The sequence below is a fragment of the Athene noctua genome, unplaced genomic scaffold (assembly GCF_965140245.1).
Source record: "Athene noctua unplaced genomic scaffold, bAthNoc1.hap1.1 HAP1_HAP1_scaffold_66, whole genome shotgun sequence".
Classification (NCBI taxonomy): domain Eukaryota; kingdom Metazoa; phylum Chordata; class Aves; order Strigiformes; family Strigidae; genus Athene; species Athene noctua.
The window spans coordinates 224,833-231,821 of record NW_027437556.1 but is presented as its reverse complement, the minus strand read 5'-3'; the positions used below and the strand labels follow the sequence as shown (position 1 = coordinate 231,821).

At 41.4% G+C, this 6,989-nt stretch overlaps 1 pseudogene; it reads left to right on the top strand.

Moving 5' to 3' along the window:
- Positions 1 to 698: 698 nt before the first annotated feature.
- LOC141955017 (zinc fingers and homeoboxes protein 1-like) lies at positions 699 to 3,463 on the top strand (annotated as a pseudogene).
- Positions 3,464 to 6,989: the final 3,526 nt, after the last annotated feature.

Here is a 6,989-nt window from a genome sequence, read left to right as displayed (position 1 = left end):
TTCTGGGACCCTTCACAACCTCAGACATGAGGGACATGACAGAGTCAGTAGTAGAGATGTCATACTAGGGTTGAGTTTTTGATAGAAAGGACTTGAGCTCATGGGGCAGTCGAGAAATGTTGCCAGAGCTTAGGCAAAGCAGTTCAAAGGCAAGTTATATAGGACAACTGACCTCAACATTATGCCAAGAAAAAGGGTTCTGAAGACAGGGAAACAGTCAGAAGGTTCCCTGTCTTACACCATCCTGTGTTTTATGCCTTTCAGTGCATTGACACGCACGAAAACAGATTTCAGCCTACAGTAAGTGGATTGGATTTTGCCTTTCTTAACTTAGTTTGAGTAACTCTTTTTGGAATGGGTCTGCTGTTTTCAGGGGATGAACAGTGGCAGATTGAACCACAAAGGACTGAATTACCTTAAGCCAAAATACGTAGCAGAATAGAAATTACTCTTTAACTAATTCCACTGTCTCTTCTTTGCTACAGGTGGTGGATGTGGACTTTAAAGCAGTCTCTCTCAACATTTCATCCTCAACTATTTCTAACCTGATTGCACTACAAAAGGAAATCTGCTAACGGGATAAATGTTGAGACTTTACAAGAACTGACTTGAAGTACCGAAAGCCATTACTATTAATCAAGAAGAGCTTGAAGTTAGGTCTGTACCTGACCAGTCAGTATCATTCTCACATAACAGGCATGGCAAGTAAAAGAAAATCAACAACACTGTGCATGGTCTTAGCCAACGAGCAGGATCCGGATCTAGAAATGGTATCAGAGTTGGAGGAAGGACCACCTGTACTTGCGCCAGCAGATAACCCTACAGCAGAGAGCGTAACAAGTGATGAGGATGTTCATGAGTATGTGGATTCAGACAATCAGAAAAATACAAATAAAGTAGAATAAAGTAGAAGGTGGTTACGAGTGTAAATACTGTACTTTTCAAACTCCCGATCTCAATATGTTTATTTTTCACGTAGATTCAGAACATCCCAACTTAGTATTAAATTCATCCTATGTTTGTGTAGAATGCAATTTTCTTACCAAAAGATATGATGCTCTCTCAGAACATAATTTGAAGTACCACCCTGGAGAAGAGAATTTTAAGTTGACCATGGTGAAACATAGTAATCAGACAATCTTTGAACAAACAGTGAACAATCTCACTTTTGGCGGGAGTTTTGTTAGAGAAGAAAATGTTGAACAGGCTGACTCTTCTGAGGTCCCCTCATCAGGGATCTCAATCAGCAAAACTCCTATTATGAAAATGATGAAAAACAAAACTGAGAATAAACGTATTGCTGTTTTCCACAATGTAGTTGATGACATTGCTGGTGAAGAAAAGGGAACTGAAAAGGAGCCAAACTCTGAAGAAGTAGTAGAAAACCCACCACCAGCAGTTTCTGAGTCAAAAGCGAGCCATTCAGGTGTTTGCAGTGCAGCAGATGTGGCTAGTGCCGTAGTGACTCCAGCACCAGTGCTTCAGCCTGGGGTGGCACAGGTTATAACAGCCTTTACAGCTCCACAGAACTCAAACCTGATTCCAAAAGTCCTAATACCTGTAAATAGCATTCCAGCCTATAATACTGCTTTGGATAACAGTCCTCTTTTGCTTAACACCTACAACAAATTCCCATATCCAGCCTTGTCAGAAATCACTGTTCCACAGAACTCAAACCTGATTCCAAAAGTCCTAATACCTGTAAATAGCATTCCAGCCTATAATACTGCTTTGGATAACAGTCCTCTTTTGCTTAACACCTACAACAAATTCCCATATCCAGCCTTGTCAGAAATCACTGTTCTTTCCACTCAAGCTAAGTCACACAGAGGAACAGATTAGAATATGGTTTTCTGCGCAGCGTCTGAAACACGGTGTGAGCTGGACTCCAGAGGAAGTGGAGGAAGCAAGGAGGAAACAATTTAATGGCACGGTGCATACCGTGCCACAGACAATTACTGTTATTCCAGCACACATTTCTGCCGCTAGCAATGGTTTGCCTTCAATTTTACAGACATGCCAAATAGTTGGTCAGCCAGGACTTGTTCTCACGCAAGTTACAGGTGCAAATACGTTACCAGTAACAGCCCCAATAGCTTTGACTGTAGCAGGAGTCCCAAACCAAACACAGTTACAGAAGAGTCAGATTCACACTGCTCAGCCTGTTGCAGAAACCAAACAAGGAGCTGCTGTTCCAGCCCCTCAGCCTATCAAAAATGAATGCGCGCTGATGAATCCTGACTCCTTTGGAATCTGAGCGAAAAAAACTAAGGAACAGCTGGCAGAATTGAAAGTCAGCTACCTTAAAAATCAGTTTCCTCAAGATTCAGAAATTGTAAGACTTATGAAAATAACGGCCCTGACTAAAGGAGAGATCAGAAAGTGGTTCAGCGATACATGCTACAATCAGAGAAACTCAAAGAATAATCATGGGATTCATCTCAACAGTGATTCGTGTGCCACCATTGTTATTGATTCAAGCGATGAAATGAATGAGTCCCCAACGGGAGTCACTCCACAGAACAAGTCATCATGGAGCGCTTTTCCTGATTTCAACCAGCAGAAATTCAAAGAGAAGACTGCTGAACAGCTGCAGGTCCTCCAAGCAGGTTTTCTTAATAAGCCAGTCCTTACTGATGAAGAGATGAATAGGTTAATAGCCAAACTGACCAGGAGAGAGTTTGATGCCTGGTTTACAGAAAGAAGGAAATTGAATGTCTTGAAAGAAGAGGGAGCTGACTTGAACGAGAGCAATGCTGGCAGCTCAAAAGAAGAGACTGGAGAAACATCTGTGGGAGATGGAGCAGCAGGAGCCAAATCAGTGTATTCCACTTCAAGCAAAATAGGCAAAAAATCACCAGAGCAGTTGCACTTGCTTAAAAGTTCTTTTGTCCGTACTCAGTGGCCATCTCTACAAGAATACAACAAACTAGCAGAAGAAACTGGGCTCCCAAGATCAGAAATTGTGAGCTGGTTTGGAGATACTCGCTATGCTTGGAAAAATGGAGGATTGAAATGGTATTATTATTACTAGAGTGCCAATGCAAACAGTCTGATTGGCCGAGGCTTTGCGAGAAAGAGAGGAAAAGGAAGACTGAAGGGGAGGGGGAGGCCTCGGGGGAGACCTCAGGGAAGCACGAGGTTAAATTGCTGGGACAGAGGTGTGTCTGTCATAAAATTCAAAACTGGAACAGCAATCCTAAAGGACTACTATATGAAGCACAGATTCCTTAATGAGCAAGACCTCGATGAACTGGTAGCCAAATCTCACATGGGATATGAGCAGGTCAGAGAATGGTTTGCAGAAAGGCAAAGAGGATTAGAACTTGGAATAGAGCTGTTTGATAAGAACAAGGAGGAAGATGAAATGCTGGAAGATCAGGAAGATGAGGAAGAAACAGATGATAGTGATACTTGGGAACGCCCCTGACATGTTAAGCGTAAACTTTCAAAATCAGATTGACATGCCATTTGGGATTTGGGGGCCAAAACCCAACTAATTAGGTTGGATGTTATGGTGAAGAGCCAAATGATTTTTCATGGCCTTCAATTTAGCAAGCACCTGCTCAGCATTTTCCTTCTACATAAAAGAACATAGGCAAGTGTGGTGGTGCAATTCTTACCCCTCCCTGCCCTCCTTGCTGGGCTGCTTGGTGCCAGGTGTGATTCCATCCACATTCCCCCAAGCTATCCACCAATCTATGGAGATAAGGACTGATAACCTTGAGGAGCCTGGCTCCTGCCCCTCCCAATTGCTTGGAAAAGGTTATAATGGCCCATCATCTCCTGATGGCCTGACACACCTATGCCTGGGATGTGATCAGATGGAACAATAACAGGGTTGCATGTTATTCAAATTCTTGTGCAACTGCCGGAAGGCACCAGATAGTATTTGACAAAAGTCAGTTATCTTGGTTCCTATAAACTGCGACCACCAGAGAGACCCTTTGAGCTCTCCTGGATCGCAGCAGCCTGTGACCAGCATCTCCCCTGAGCTGGGACGCCTCTCAGGTACCAAAACCCTTAAGGTGTCGTCTGCTCCAGGTGGAAGGCCAGGGCGAAGTCCCCCCGCTCGAGTCTCAATTATCGCCCGTTGAGGAATGCCAAGGCATTGTGAGTATTTGCTCTAAACTCGAGAGGGAAATTTTCTTTGAGCTAGCTTCTATTTCACCTGTTTGTTGGTGGGGATGTGTGTGTGTGGGTACGTACCCTTACCCTTGTTCCTGTGTGCTTGTCCCTTTTGTGTTCATTTCACCAAATCCAAACCCCTTTGTTTCTGTATGTATATGTCTGGTTTGTGTATGTGCATGTACATATGTGTATAAACTAAGGTACCGTTAAGTAAGTTAGAGTGAATATTGTCATTTTAGAACCCGAATAAGTCGCTTTTCTTTCTGAGCTATTTTGTATTGACAAATAGTTGTTAGTTATTAATAAATCTAGATTATTTTTCTAAATCATTACCGTGTCAATACTTTCATCCGCGACAGCAAGATGCTACCTGTGCAGGCAACAACTATTTGCTTCCTTGCTACAAAGCGATGGACATCCTTAGGCCTAGCCTAGGACATGGGGTTATAAGTCAGATTCAGTTCAGCTCCTCCTCTTCCGCATTATCAACTGGAAGATTCATGTTCATCATTCATGTGACTGCTTCTCAATATTTAATTGCTTTATGTTGTTTAATTCAAAAAAAACCATAGACGTGTTTTTCGTTGATGTAGGAGAACATTGCCCGCTCATGAAGGATGAAAATGCAAAAACCTAAGATGTCTTTTTGCAAACACCACTTCACCTGAAAGGTTTCAAGGCCTGGGTTTATTCCTTAAGGAAAGAGTTCAAAACAAAAGAGAAGGGGAAAAGTGTGACAAAGGAATCAATGAACCTAGGGGTGAGGATTGCTTGGTTTAAGAATGCGAGGTGATTATGGCACCTTTTGTGTACCTTCAAAGTGTTTTGGGTTTACAGAACTTGTGCTGAAATGTTCTTTGTTGATAATTATTTAGACTGAATGAGTCTAATGCTAGAAGATGCTTTTTGTTACATTCAATCAGTGTATCCTACATCAATTTAATTTAAATGCCTGACAGACTTCGTGCAGTTGATAGTAACATTTGTTTTTAGCTTGTGCACTCTTTGTTGGAAATGGTAAGAAAAGTACGTATATTTCTAGCTGAAAAGAATAATTTCTTGAAAACTTACACTGAATTTTAAGGTAAACGTGAGGTGGAAGCTGCCTAAAAGCTGTTCAGAGTTGCTTGGAGTTCTCTAAGAATACACAGATACAGAGATGAAAAGCGTCTTTGGCTGCTAGTAAGAAAGTTTTTCAAGTTGTGGCTATGACATGATGTTTATTTCTCAAAAAAAAAAAAAAAAAAGAGGTTATATGGCTTTTAGATTCTTAGAAATTATAAACACGCTTGTGTTTAGTTGTTCTGAATAAGAATAAGAATAAGTGATAGCCCAGTTGAATGATTTGTGCGCAAGTTTAACCTAAATTCATCCTGACAGATTGAGCTCACCTCACCACTATGCTGATTGTTCTTGAGGCTACTGGGGAAACACACTTATTTTTAGAGGTAGTTTGATCTATGTGAAGTGAATGTCAGAAGTAGTTTAATCTGATACAGAACATCTACGTCTTGAACAAGTGTCTTTAAAACAGAGGGAGGGGGAAAAGAAGGCCATTTAGTCTCAACACATAGAACTCTGAGTTTGAATTAGCAACTTAAAAACAATGGGCCAAATTCACAGAAGTTAGTTTAGGCAGATGTCTGGCATCCTAGAAAACTGGCACTCTGAGGACAAGTAGTTTGTGTTCTTGCTACGATCAGTCTGTATTTTTTAGGGATGTTACTTTATACTTAGATGTCAAAAGGTGATGATGATTAATTGGTGCTGCTGTTATTGCCAGCATTGTCTGCTTTTATATTGACACTAACAGAAAGGATACTAGCAACCTCCTTTTGTACATCTGTCAGCATCTCCTCTGTAGGCTTCTGCATCTGATGACCAATGAGAGACAGATTAGTGTAGAGAAAATACATCCTAATGTTTCCACATTTCCAAGAACCTAATCTGGAATTACTCTTTCTTCCTCACTGTGATAACTGTCAAAAGACCAAGAAAGTCCTTTTAGTCATGATATTCTGAAACAGAGGAGCCCATGTTAGATCTGGGTTTTGTGCCTGGTAGTGGGTGAAACCCAGATCGAAGCAAGAAACGTCTGATGAAAAAAATATTAACTCGCCTTTCTCCCTGGACACTTGTAGCTGTCTTTCTGCTCGCAGGTTGAACAGGCTGCCTGAATTACAGGAGGATGTTGTCTGTGAAAGCCATTTCCTGCGGTGAGCTCTTCTGACTATTTGAGATTGCTGGAAAGAAAAAGGCAGTGGCTTTTGGTGTGTGTCATGAATTTGATGATGAAACTATTGCCTGGCTTCCAAGATTCAAATTGGTGAGGCACAAAGTAGCCAGTGGTGCTGGAGAGGACTAGCCAAGAATCCCTTGGTTTAACTTTGGAATGGGGGAGGAGCAAAACCATGTTGTCAGCATATTTCATTGAACTCTGTATGGATGTGAGATGCTGTAAGAGAGATCAGGGTCTGGCCTTTTCAGCATTGACTGCTCCGTGTGGTTGGGAGATACTCTTGTTTGGCTGGTAATGGTATGGATGAGGCTGTTGTAGATACCAGCAGATAGAATAAAGACTTATATTAGCTTCAAGCTCTGCTGGGAATAGGGGGTCAAAAATCTGGAGTTGCCTTAATCCTTAAGCTTGACCCAGAATTAATTTTCTTTTAAAAAACCCAAAACTAAAACCCGCCCAAGCAACCTGTCCATAATATCTCCACTTTTTGTTAGCAGAGACCGCATTTATATTATCATTAAATCCAGCCTTCTTTAAAAGATGAGAAAAAAATAAAGATCCAAGTTAATGATCTGATTAAACTGGGAAATTTTCCATTTTGGCAGTGTTCTGTTAAATA